Source organism: Pongo abelii, chromosome 1 (assembly GCF_028885655.2).
Source record: "Pongo abelii isolate AG06213 chromosome 1, NHGRI_mPonAbe1-v2.0_pri, whole genome shotgun sequence".
Lineage (NCBI taxonomy): Eukaryota > Metazoa > Chordata > Mammalia > Primates > Hominidae > Pongo > Pongo abelii.
Genome location: NC_071985.2, coordinates 23,269,317 through 23,283,420, shown reverse-complemented (window position 1 = coordinate 23,283,420; position 14,104 = coordinate 23,269,317). Strand labels below are relative to the sequence as shown.

At 43.9% G+C, this 14,104-nt stretch overlaps 1 pseudogene; it reads right to left on the bottom strand.

Moving 5' to 3' along the window:
* Positions 1–8,835: 8,835 nt before the first annotated feature.
* On the bottom strand, positions 8,836–10,466 carry LOC100460556 (signal peptidase complex subunit 3-like; annotated as a pseudogene).
* Between the last annotated feature and the right edge of the window lie 3,638 nt (positions 10,467–14,104).

Sequence of the window (14,104 nt, the reverse complement as noted above, 5' to 3'; positions counted from 1 at the left end):
TCTGTTTCTCAGAAAACTTGAACAGGAACAGGGTATCAAGAGTGGCTGAAAAAGCACACAGTTTAGGATTGACTAATTTATCACCTGGCTGGCAAGGAGTATCCCATCCCAAGAGGAATGTGGGGCATGGATAATGCCTGATTCAAGGTGGCCCAAAATATCTGAGTGGAGGGGAACACCTTTGCTGGTGAGATGATTCAGGCATTGAAAGACAGGGGAAAGACACTGCTTAAAAACACAGTGGAGTTGGCTGGTTATTAGTGCCCTGTATAGGAATAATGAAAAGCAAGAGTTAAACACATACCAGCTAAGTGGAGAGCCAGAGCCCTCATTGGTAGCTTACAAAAAGGCCATCATTGCCTTTACGAAGAGTGAACACAGCTGAGGAGCAAACTCAGGTCTTAATGTTACTGAACAGAATTGGGGTCCGCTTGCCTGGTGCAATAAGGCCAAAACAACCACACGGAGGTTTGCAGCAGGAGAAAGGAGGGAGTTTATTTGCAGGGTGCCAAGTGAGAATCAAGCAGCTCTTGCTTAAATTTTGACCTCCCCGATGGCTTGAAAGTAAGGACGTTTTGTTTTGTTCTTTGAGACAGGATCTCGCTCTGTCACCCACGCTGGAGTGTGGTGGTGCAATCATAGCTCACTGCAACCTCAAACTCCTGGAGTCAAGCGATCCTCCCATCTCAGCTTCCCAAGTAGCTAGGGCTATAGGCATGTGCCACCATACCTGGCTAGTTTAAAATTTTTTGTGGAGATCTGGGGCAGGTGTGTAGGGGGGTGGGGTCTTGCTATTTTGCCCAGGCTGGTCTCGAACACTTGGCCTCAAGAAATCCTCCTGCCTCAGCCTCCCAAGGTGCTGGGATTACAGACATGAGCCACTGCGCCTGGCCTGAAAGAAAGAATTTTTAAAGGCAGGGGTAGATTTTAGGAAAGCAGAAGTTACAGGCAAAATCATAAATCAATACATGGAGATTATATACTGTTTTGGCCTAAAAGGGTGGGATATCTTGAAGTGTGGGGGCTTATAGGTCACTGATAGACTCAAGATTTTCTGATTTGCAGTTGGTTGAGGAAGAGAAGTTTTGTTTAAAAATTTGGGGTCAGCAGCAAACAATGTTAGCTCTGGCTTTGGGCATGACCTCCTCCAGGCCCCTCAGGAAGAAATTGAGAACAAAGAAGTCCAGTCCTCAGCTCCCTGTTCTCTGAGGTCTAAAGTGCCAGCAGATCCATTTGACAGGGGTTTGAGTTCCTGAAAAATCACTCAGTGACATATGTTAAGATGTTATCTTTAGTTTCTGTAGGGGAACCAAACATCCTGTGATTCTAACTACTGTTTTAAACTACCATTACCTTCTTGCTTATCAAGTTGCTTATTTACTTCTCAGGAGTAGCTAGGAGCCTGGAATTTCCCTTGAAGGAATTCAGGATTTTCCTTTATTTCCATGCTCGGGGTGCCTGAAGGCTCAAAAAGGGGGGGGGGGTCCCTGCTCCCTCTCATTAATAAAGTCATTGAGTTCCAGAGGCATTTAAATGGTCAGCCAAGGCTGGGCACGGTGGCTCATGCCTGTAATCCCAGCACTTTGGGAGGCCAAGGCAGGCAGATCACTTGAGGTCACGAGTTTGAGACCAGCCTGGCCAACATGGTAAAACCCAGTCTCTACAAAAAATACAAAAATTAGCTGGGCGTGGTGGTGTGTGCCTGTAATCCTAGCTACTGGGAGGCTGAGGCACGAGAATCACTTAAACCAGGGAGGCAGAAGTTGCACTGAGCTGAGATCACACCACTGCACTCCAGCCTGGGCAACAGAGCGAGATTCCATCTCAAAAAAATAAGTAAATAAGAATAAAAAATAAATGCTTAGCCAAGACAAGTTGTTTACACAACCTCAGAGCCCTGGTTGAGAAAACCTGGGACCCTGACACACAGGATGGGGACATCTGGGGATGTGCCCTAAAGGATTTGGCTCTGCAGACTCAAAGGTTACAGAGGTATTCAACCTCCTCCATTAAAAGATAACACTCCCCGGCCCGGTGCAGTGGCTCACAGCTGTAATCCCAGCACTTTGGGAGGCCGAGGCAGGTGGATCACAAGGTCAGGAGATCGAGACCATCCTGGCTAACACGGTGAAGCCCCGGCTCTATGAAAAATACAAAAAATTAGCCAGGCGTAGTGGCGGGCACCTGTAGTCCCAGCTACTCAGGAGGCTAAGGCAGGAGAATGGTGTGAACCTGGCAGGCGGAGCTTGCAGTGAGCCGAGATCATGCCACTGCACTCCAGCCTGGGTGACAGAGCAAGACTCCGTCTCAAAAAAAAAAAAATTAGGCCAGGCATGGTGGCTCACGCCTGTAATCTCAGCACTTTCAGAGGCCGAGGTGGGTGGATCACTTGAGCTCTGGAGTTCGAGACCAGCCTGGCTAACGTGGTAAAACCCCGTCTCTACTAAAAATACAAAAATCAGCTGGGCATGGTGGCGTGTGCCTGTAATCCCAGGTAGTTGAGAGGCTGAGGCAGGAGAATCACTTGAACCTAGGAGGCAGAGGTTGCAGTGAGCGGAGATCCTGGGCAACAGAGTGAGACTCCATCTCAAAAAAAAGAATTAAATCCTGGGGTGAGGATGGTGAAGATCAAGATGCACCATCAAAGATCTAAAGGGACTGGGTGCAGTGGCTCATGCCTGTAATCTCAGCACTTTGGGAGGATGAGGTGGGAGGATCACTTGAGCCCAGGAGTTTGGGACCAGCCTGGACAACATAGCAAGACTCCATCTCTACAAAAAATAAAAAAATTAACTAGGCATGGTGGCGTGCCATTGCACTGTAGCCTGGGCGACAGAGCAAGACCCTGTCTCAAGAAAGATCTAAAGGATGTCAGGTCTGCTGTTTGACTTTTTAAAAAAATCATCCTAAATTTAATATAGATAAGTTTTTTTAGCATTTGTAAAATCATTCAGCCACACTTGCATGTTCTAAATATTTTCCCATGTTCAACAGATTTAAATGAAGTTATTCCACCACTTAAAGAGAAAAGTCTGTGCAATCACTTTAAACCTTGAAGTTATCTTAATTTCATCATTAAGATAGCAATACCTCTTAATCTCACTGGGATCTGGATCCAAACTCACATTCTTCCTCACAAAATGTAATCAATTTTGTGTTCACCCATATATCATCATACTGAGCCTTGTGAATTTATCTTAAATAATTAACATCTTCTGGGGAAACTTGTTCCATTGGAATTCCTAATTCAGCTTTTAGAGGCCCCTGTGCTGCCCTTTTTGCTCTGATTGCATCATTTTTTTCAAGGGCTCTTGGATGGATGACTACAAGTATTGATAAACAACCTGGAAAGGTCATTTTAGTGTATGATCTCGCTGTAGTAGTAGCTTATTTTCTGTGTTTAATAAGAGGCCAGGTGAGATGGCTCATGCTGGTAATGCCAGCATTTTGGGAGGCTGAGGTGGGAAGATTGCTTGAGTCCAGGAGTTTGAGAGCAGTCTGGGGAATATGGCAAAAACCCATCTCTACATAGAATTCGCACCTGTGGTCCCAGTTACTCCGGAGGCTGAAGTAGGAGGATCACCTGAGCCCAGGGAGGCTGAGGCTGCAGTGAACCGTGATTGAGACACTGGATTCCAGCCTGAGTGACAGAGTGAGACCCTGTCTCAAAAAATAAAATAAAATAAAATAAAAATGAAAAAAAAGTCACTTAAGGTGCAATGCAATAGTCCTTTTTCAATGTTTTCATTCAGGTGAATGAAACAATTTGTTTTGGTTCCATGTCCAGTTTTATTGTCATTGGCATCACTCAAAATATACACGACTAGGCTGGGTACAGTGGCTCACGCCTGTAATCCCAGCACTTTGGGAGGCCGAGGCGGGTGGATTATTTGAGGTCAGGAGTTCGAAACCAGCCTGGCCAACATGGTGAAACCCCATTTCTACTAAAAATTAGAGACATTAGCTGGCCGTGGTGGCATGCATCTGTAATCCCAGCTACTCAGGAGGCTGAGGAAGGAATCGCTTGAACCTGAGAGGCAGAGGTTACAGTGAGCTGAGATCATGCCCCTACACTCCAGCCTGGGCAACAGAACGAGACGCTGTCTCAAAAAAAAAAAAAAAAGAATATACATCACTTCCAGAATTGGAAAATTTTGCTCATCAAAATTGTCAATATTTATTTCAGACATGATTAAAATATGTCTGTTCTGTCCTCAGTATCCTTGCTCCAGCTACAGCAGAGGGTCCCATGGCTGAATCAGACAGCAAGAACCAAATACATTCCCGAAGGCTTAAATGTGTCTCCTTCAGGCCCGCAGTAGAATGGTTCATAAGCAACTCCTACCAAAGATTTTCTTTCCTATGCCTTGCCACACTTGCTGATTCAAGGATAGGAACCTAAATCAATGAGTCTGTTGAATAGGGACTGGGAAATGGATCCAGAAAAGTGGATTTAATCACTTTCCAAGTGGCTACACCAAAACACACAAACCTGTCCTTTCGTTTGGCTATATTTTTCACCAAGTGGCTAGAAGCAGCAGAAAATGCCAGTCCACAAAGAATAGGTAGTGAGCTCTCAGGAGCCTCCAAGAGCGAAGAGGGAAAAGCTGCAGCAGTGCTTTCTGCCCTGGTTCCATCTCTCTTTCCTTAAGCCTGGCTGCACCCTCACCCTGGGGTTATTTGCAACCCAAGGCCTCACTAACCTATATTTCTATGCTGACATCAAACTAAACTATGCATATGTGCAAAGGATGGCAAGTAAAGTAGAAAAATGAAAACAGCTTAACTTCTTAGGGAGTGTGATCATGGATGAATATTTGTCTTTATTATTATTATTATTGTTAGTTTTTTAGAGACAGGATCTTGCTATGTTCCCCAGGCTAGTCTCAAACTCCTTAGGTTCAAGGGATCCACCCACACCAGCCTCCTGAGTAGCCGAGGTTACAGGCATGCTCCTACCAGGGGAGGCATATTCTTTTTTTTTTTTTTTTGAGACGGATTTTTCTTCCATTGCCCAGGCTGGAGGGCAGTGGCACAATCTCGGCTCGGCCGGATATTCTTTTTATATCTAAAAATAGTTTGCACTAAAACTAATTTTTAGGCCTGACATGGTGGCTCACACCTGTAATCCCAGCACTTTGGGAGGCCAAGGCGGGCAGATCACCTGACGTCAGCAGTTCAAGACCAGCCTGACTAACACGGTTAAACCCGGTCTCTACTAAAAATACAAAAATTAGCCAGGTGTAGTGGTGGGCGCCTGTAATTCCAGCTACTCAGGGGGCTGAGACAGGAGAATCACTTGAACCCGGAAGGCGGAGTTTGCAGTGAGCTGAGACCCCGCCATTGCACTCCAGCCTGGGCAACAAAGCGGGACTCCATCTCAAATAAAAAAACAAAAAACCTAATTTTTAAAAATTGAGGCTGGGCGCGGTGGCTCACGCCTGTAATCCCAGCACTTTGGGAGGCCGAGGCGGGCAGATCATGAGGTCAGGAGATCGAGACCATCCTGGCTATCACGGTGAAACCCCATCTCTACCAAAAATACAAAAAATTAGCCAGGTGTGGGGGTGGGCGGCTGTAGTCCCAGCTATTCGGGAGGCTGAGGCAGGAGAATGGCGTGAACCCGGGAGGCGGAGCTTGAAGTGAGCCGAGATTGCGCCACTGCACTCCAGCCTGGGAGACAGAGACTCGGTCTCAAAAACAAACAAACAAACAAAAAAATTGAAACATACATTGAGTAAAGTGCACAAGTCTTTAGTGTATAACATCTTGACAACTTGTTTCTTTTTAAAATCAACTATTATTGAGATAAAGGTTATATATAATAAAATGTACCTATTTTTAGTGTATGGTTTGATGAATTTTGACATCTATGTATATATCATCATAATTAAGATATATAACATTTCCATCACCAACAAAATTTCCCTCATACTCCTTTGTAGTCAGTCCTACCCCTCCCAGTACTAGGCAAACACTGGTCTGCTTTTTGTCACTATATAGTAGTTTTTCCTTTTCTAGGACTTTATATAAAAAACTCCTACTATATACATATGTATTATACACACACACACACACACACACACACACACACACACACACACACTTTTTTGGATCTGGATTCTTTAGCTCATCAATAAAGTTTTCAAGATCCATTCATGTTGTTGTGTGCGGTGTCTGTCAGAAATTTGCTCCTTTTTATTGCTGAGTAGTATTCCTTGTATGGACAAACCAATTTGCTTATCTATTTGCCTATATGGATATATATTTTTTGAGATGGAGTTTCATTCTTGTCGCCCAGGCTGGAGTGCATTGGCATGATCTTGGCTCACTGCAACCTCTGCCTCCAAGGTTCAAGGGATTCTCCTGCCTCAGCCTCCCAAGTAGCTGACATTACAGGTGCCCACCACCACGCCCAGCTAATTTTTGTACTTTTAGTAGAGATGGGGTTTCACCATGTTGGCCAGTCTGGTCTCAAACTCCCAACCTCAGGTGATCCACCCACCTTAGCTTCCCAAAGTGCTGGAATTACAAGCATGAGCCACCTTGCCCGGCTAGATGTGTATTTGATTTTAATACTCATCCACAAATATTCATGGCAGCTATTATTAATAAAACTATTATTAACAAAGCTGCCATGAATATGCATGTACAAGTCTTTTGGGGCTCATGGGATTTCATTCTCTTGGGTAAGTACCTAGGAATGGAATGGTTGGGTCATATGGTGGGTACATATTTAACTTTATAAGAATCTGCCAAATGGATTTCCAAGGTGGCTGTGCCATTTGACATCCCTATCAATTCTGGCCGCTCTATATTCTCTTCAGCAGTTGGTAATGTCAGATTTTTGACTTTTTTAAATGTGTGCGCCCTTCTGATAGGTATGTAATGATATTGATTTCTAGATTCTTTTGTGGTCAAATAAAATATTCTATATTGTGGGCCAGGAGGAGTGGCTCACGCCTATAATCCCAGCACTTTGCGAGGCTGAGGCGGGCAGATGATTTGAGGTCAGGAGTTTGAGACCAGCCTGACCAACATGGTGAAACTTCCTCTCTACTGAAAATACAAAGAAATTAGCCGGGGGTCGTGGTGCATGCCTGTAGTCCCAACTACTTGGGAGTCTGAGGCGGGAGAATTGCTTGAGCCGGGAGGCTAAGGTTGCAGTGAGCTGAGATCGCGCCACTGCATTCCAGCCTAGGCAACAGAGCAAGACTCCGTCTCAAAAACCAAAACCAAAACAAAACAAAACTCTATATTGTGACAGTCTTTTTCACTGTAAGATTTGTTTCATGCCCAGGACGTGGACTGTCTTGGTGAATGTTACATTTGCACCTGAAAAAAAAACGTGTTTTTGATTTTTTTTTTGAGACGGATTCTCACTCTGTCGCCCAGGCTGGAGTGCAGTGGCACGATCTCGGCTCAATGCAACCTCTGCCTCCCAGGTTCAAGTGATTCTCGTGCCTCAGCTTCCTGAGTAGCTGGGACTACGGCATGTGCTGCCACACTTGGCTAATTTTTTGTTTTTGTTTTTGTTTTGTTTTGTAGAGATGGGGTTTCTCCATGTTGCCCAGGCTTCCATCCATTTATTCTTTTTTTTTTTTTTTTGAGAAGGAGTTTTGCTCTTGTTGCCCAGGCTGGAGTGCAACGGTGCCACCTCGGCTCACCGCAACCTCTGCCTCCTGGGTTTAAGCAATGCTCCTGCCTAAGCATCCTAAGTAGCTGAGATAACAGGCATGCGCCACCATGTCCGGCTAATTTTGTATTTTTAGTAGAGATGGGGTTTCTCCATGTTGGTCAGGCTGGTCTCGAACTCCCGACTTCTGGTGATCCGCCTGCCTCGGCCTCCCAAAGTGCTGGGATTACAGGCGTGAGTCACCTTGCCTGGCCCATTTATTCTTAATCCATTGTCTTTATATTCAAATTAGATTTCTTTATAGAGTATATAGTTTGGTTTCACTCTTTTTTTTTTTTTTTTAGGGTCTTCCTCTGTCACCCAGGCTGGAGTGCAGTGATGTGATTTTTGCTCACTGCAACCTCCACCTCCCAGGTTCAAGTGATTCTCATGCCTCAGCCTCCCGAGTAGCTGGGATTACAGGCATGTGCCACCACACCCAACTAATTTTTGTATTTTTAGTAGAGATGGGTTTCACCGTGTTGGTCAGGATGGTCTCAATCTCTTGACCTCGTGATACGCCTGCCTCAGCCTCCCAAAGTGGTGGGATTACAGGCGTTAGCCACCGTGCCCGGCCTCATTTTTTTTTTTAAAGGTCAATGAGATACAATTCGTTAAGAATAAAAATATATTGTTTCGCCAGGTGCAGTGGCTCATGCCTGTAATCTTGGCACTTTGGGAGGCCGAGGTGGTGCATCATTTGAATCCAGGAGTTTGAGACCAGCCTGCCCAACATGGGGAAACCCCATCTCTACTAAAAATACAAAAATTAGCTGGGTGTGGTGGTGCATGCCTGTAGTCCCAGCTACTTGGGAGGCTGAGGCACGAGAATCGCTTAAGCCTGGGAGGCGGAGGTTGCAGTGAGTCGAGATTGCGCCACTGCACTCCAGCCTGGGTGACACAGCAAGACTCTGTTTCAAAAAAAAAAAAAAAAAAAATTAGCCAGTGTGGTGGCCTGTGCCTGTAAATTACCCAGCTACTCGAGAGGCTGAGGCAGGAGAATTGCTCCAACCTGGGAAGTAGAGGCTGCAGAGAGCCAAGAGGGCACTGCATCCAGCCTGGGAGACAGAGCGAGATTCTGTCCCAATAAAAAATAATAATAATAATCAATAAAAATACATTGTTTCAAACTTAGAATAATTTAATATTCTCTTTATTATTTCATATGTATCTGGAAATAGAATAGATACATGTTCTCATCCTGTCCTGAGGCAGCATTCCAGCAACTGGTACATGGTTCCCAGATGGAGTCAAAATGACGTTCCTCTTGCAACCATTTCCATTGTCAAAAAAAATTTTGTTTTCATATATTTCAAGAGTAGCTTCAGACTAATACCTCTCAGAACAATCTTGTCCTAAAGGCCAACTTGGTTTAAAGCCTTTAACTGCAAATAATTTCCAGGCGACACTGACGACCAACATAAGGGTAACACAGGTAAAAAACATACAGGCACATTTCAGTTCCACGGATTTCACTTTCATATTTTAAGTCTATCACTTTATACCTTCAGTATCAACATTAAAATAGAACCTAAGAAGATTTCTGTTTGAGCAACGTTCTATATAAATATCTCTACCTCTACCCTACTTGCAATCAGACTAGATTAATTCGCTTTCAATTATAATAACTGATAACTTTAATAGATTTTTAATCTAATAGTTTAACAGCTTTTAATTATAAAACTTATTCTCAATTATAATTTATAATTTTTTTAATTTTTTTTTTGAGACAGGGTCTTGCTCTGTCACCCAGGTTGGAGTGCAATGGCACCATCACAACTTACTGCAGCCTCAACCTCCTGGGCTCAATCAATTCTCCTACCTCAGCCTCGCCAGTAGCTGAGACTACAACTGTATGTCATCATACCTGACTAATTTTTAAAATTTTTTTGTAGAGACAAGGTCTCACTATGTTGCCCAGGGTGGCCTTGAACTTCTGGGCTCAAGTGATCCTCACACCTCAGTCTCCCAAAGTGCTGGTGTTATGGGCATTAGCCACCGCACCTGGCATGTAATTTACAATTAAAAAGACTAGTTCAAGTACTTAGGTTGATGAATCCCATACAACGCCAAAACAAAGGAAAATTACTTTCAATAGGCAGAGATATAATTAATTGCAGATACATGGCTTACTAAGACTACTAAAACAGCTCATGCCATGTATTTAGAAACAAAAACAAAAACAAAACCAAAACATGCCTGAGGCAAGGAGATTGAGGCTGCAGTGAGCTGTGATTGCCCCAGCCTGGGTGACAGAGTGAGACACTATCTCTTAAAAACAGAAAAAAAAATATGAGAAAGAAAAGTTGTACTGAGATAGATTTTAAAATAATCTCAGAAAATAGAAAAATTATTAATAATCTTTACAGCTTTTGATTACGTATCTTCATAATGATAATTTTAATCACAGGTCTCAAATTTTGTTGCAAATATATTGCCATTAGGTCTCTAATCATAGATTATCTTTTGTTGAATATTCTGCTGATAAATAAACAACTGCTTAACATTCCAATCAAATGTATTCTCACAATTAACTACAAGACTGGTGCCACTACTGGGAAACGAGCTGAGTTAATCAGCAGTTACATCAAATGTAATGAATCCCAAACCACTTCTTTCTCTCGGTCCGTTGAAGTCATCTACATTTTTCAGCTTGATAGGCTGAAAGCATCCCCACACCGGGATGCTTCCGTCTTTGAAGGCAGTGGTGATGGTGAAAGCAGCTAAATATGAGCGCCACCATCAGGCTGAGAAGCGGCAGAGAGTTCACCTGCGACACCACCGCGTTCATCTCCCACGACCCTGTGTCCACATGCACGCTTGGGCTCCTGTTTCAGGAGTGTATCACGTATCTTTAAATATTGTTATGCTACTTTACATATCATGTGAGAACCTTCTAATAATGCAACTCCATTTTCCCTTTGGAACCTTTGTGCTATTGTTTTAAGACATTTCATTTCCATTTCCATTAGAAAGTCCAAAATATATTTTTATATTTGCTTTAAATGGTCAATTATCTTTTTAGAGAAATTTTTTTAAATGAAGAAAGTATTTTATATTTACCATGTATTTACATCTCTTTCTTTCTTTCTTTCTTTCTTTTTTTTTTTGAGATGGAGTCTTGCTCTGTCACCCAGGCTGGGGTGCAGTGGCACAGTCTCGGCTCACTGCAAGCTCTGCCTCCTGGGTTCATGCCATTCTCCTGCCTCAGCCTCCCGGGTAGCTGGGACTACAGGCGCCTGCCACCACACCCGGCTAATTTTTTGTATTTTTAGTAGAGACGGGGTTTCACCGTGTTAGCCAGGATGGTCTCGATCTCCTGATCTCATGATCCGCCTGCTTTGGCCTCCCAAAGTGCTGGGATTACAGTCGTGAGCCACCGCGCCAGGCCACATCTTGTTATTTCTTTGTGTAGATCTCATTTTTCTATATGTCACCCAGGCTGGAGTGCAGTGACACAATCATGGCTCACTGAAACCCCAAACTCCTGGGCTCAAGCAATCCCTCTATCTTTAGCCTCCTGAGTAGCTGGGACTAAAGGTGTGTGCCACCATACCCAGCTAATTTTTCTGTATTTTTGGTAGAGATTGTGTCTCGCTAGTTGCCCAGGCTTGTCTTGAACTTTTGGCCTGAGGCAGTCCTCTCCCTACTGCCTCCCAAAATGCTGGGATTGGCGGGGCGCAGTGGCTCACGCCTGTAATCCCAGCACTTTGGAAGGCCGACGGGGGCAGATCACTTGAGGTCAGGAGTTCAAGACCAGCCTGGCCAACATGGTGAAACCCCATCTCTATTAATATAAAAAATATTGAAAAAACAAGGCAACAACAAAAAGCCCAAAGTGCTGGGATTACATGCATGAGCCACCATGCCCAGCCAAAAAAATATTTCTTATAATGCAGTTCTCTGGAAATGACCTCACAGCTTTTATTTATCTGAAAAGGTCTTTCTTTTCTTTTCTTCTTTTTTTTTTTTTTTTTTTTTTGAGATGGAGTCTTGCTCTGTCATCCAGGCTGGAGTGCAGAGGCATGATCTCGACTCACCGCAACCTCTGCCTCTCAGGTTCAAATGATTCTATTCTCCTGCCTCAGCCTCCCCAGTAGCTGGGATTACAGGCGCATGCCACCATGCCTGGCTAATTTTTGTATTTTTAGTAGAGACCGGGTTTCACCATTGTTGGCCAGGCTGGTCTCAAACTCCTGACTTCAAGCAATCCGCCCACCTTGGCCTCCCAAAGTGCTGGGATTACAGGCGTGAGCCACTGCACCTGGCCACAACATTGGTACTTTTGATATTTGTCATTTTTTTTTTCTCCACATTCAGGTCACAACTTTTGACATTTGGAGTGACAAAGGCTTGGCACTTGGCACTTTGCACTTCTTGACATGTCTTTGTTGTGGAGGCCTTTCCTGTGCACTGTAGGATGTTTAACAGCATCCCTGCTGCTATGGTCTGAATGTTTGTGTCTCTCCCAAATTAATATGTTGAAGTCTAACCCTAATAGGATTAGAGGAGGTGGGGCATTTGGGATTGGTGTCCTTATGAAAGAGGCCCCAGAGAGCTGCCTTGTCCCCTTTCGCCATGTGAGAAAGCAGTGAGGACACATTCTCTAAATCAGGAAGCGGGCTCTCATCAGACACCAAATCTGCCAGTGCCTTGATCTAGGTCCTCCCAGCCTCCAGAACTGTGAGAAATACATTTCTGTTATTTATAAACCACCCAGTGTTTTGTTATAGCCACACAAATGGACTAAGACACCTGGCCTCTACCTTCTAGACAATGGTAGCATCTTCCCAGTCATGACAATATAAATTGTCTCCAGATATAGCAAAATATCCTCTGGGGAGTAAACTCACCCCTGGTTGAGAACTGCTGTTCTAGGTCTATTTTAGTTCTACTCCTAAGGTGTAACCCTTCATGGATCTTTACCACATATCCTGAGTGTTGAATCAGGTCTCTTCACTCAGTTGGAACTCAAACATACCCCAGTAGTGTGTGGGCTCTGGGAACTGTCCAACTTACATTTCCCCATGGTGATTTTTTGCTTGGCTTTGTGGAGTTTCCTGTTAGAGATACAGCTTAATATTTAGCACAAGACTCCAGGGCACTGTTATGCAGATTTCCTGGGCTCTTTCTCTGGACTCTTTTCTCTGTGTTACTTTTCCTTGCAAATTCCAGCCACCTTAGCCTCCTGAAACCAATCTCTGTCCTTCAACTTGGTGAAATGACTATATTCTGTTTAGGTTCCCTCTTCTTGCACCACAGCAGTCTGGGAAGTATCTCCAGGCAGACAGGCTAGGTCATTTTTGGACTCATTCCATTTATTTTCCTTCTCACAGTCTTGAATTGCCTATAGTACATGTATGAACATTTATAGTACGTGTATGAACATTTGTTTCATATACTTTGCCCAGTTTCCTTATATCAGGAGGGCATGTTTGGTACTTGTTACTCTGTCAGGGCTGGAAACAGAAGTCTCCCTCAATAATCACATTTTTAAACATTTCATCTACAAACATGCCCTGTTGATGTTGGTCTTCCTTCCTGTCACTCTTTACTACTTGTCTTTTCTAAACACATAATTACTGAGTAGGCCAAGAAAGACATTTCGAGTAAATGCTACTTTGTTTTCTTTGAGATTACCTTTTCTAAAATACGTCAGATCTCTATTTTGCTTTTGGGCAATCACATTCATCCTTGGGTAAATACTGACCATATCCATTATTCGCTGTACCCAAGGCAGATACACTTGCATTTCAAATTAGAGGTAAGCAGAATGGTCCTCTGTTCATTTATATGGGAAAATGATGGGCAGGAAAATGATTAGCCAGGTGTGATGGCTCTTGCCTGTAATCCCAGCACTTTAGGAGGCTGAGGCAAGAGGATCACTCACATCCAGGAGTTTGAGACCAGCCTGGGCAACAAAGTGAGACTTTGTCTCTACAAAAATTAGCCAGGGGTGATGTTTGTACCTGTAGTCCCAGCTGCTTGGGACGCTGAACTGGGAAGATCACTTGAGCCCAGGAGGTGGGGGCTGCGTTGAGCCATGATCATGCCACTGCACTCCAGGCTGGGTGACAGCTACAGCCTGTCTCAAAAAAATAAAATAAAATAAAAGACAGACTTAAGATTGAGATAGACCCCATCCCCTTCCACCGTTTGAGGACATAACAAGAAGGTGGCATCTATGAACCAGGAGACAGGCCCTCACTAGATACTGAACCCGCTGCATCTTAATCTTGGTCTTCCCAGCTCCAGAACTGTGAGAAATAAAGGTCTGTTGTTTATCAGCTACCAAGTCCACGGTATTCTGTTATAGCAGTCCAGACGGATGAAGACGATAATAGTAGTAGTTAACATTTACAGACTACCCACCACACACCAGTCACTAGTTAACACTTTACCTACATGTTTCTCAGTTATCCTCACAAC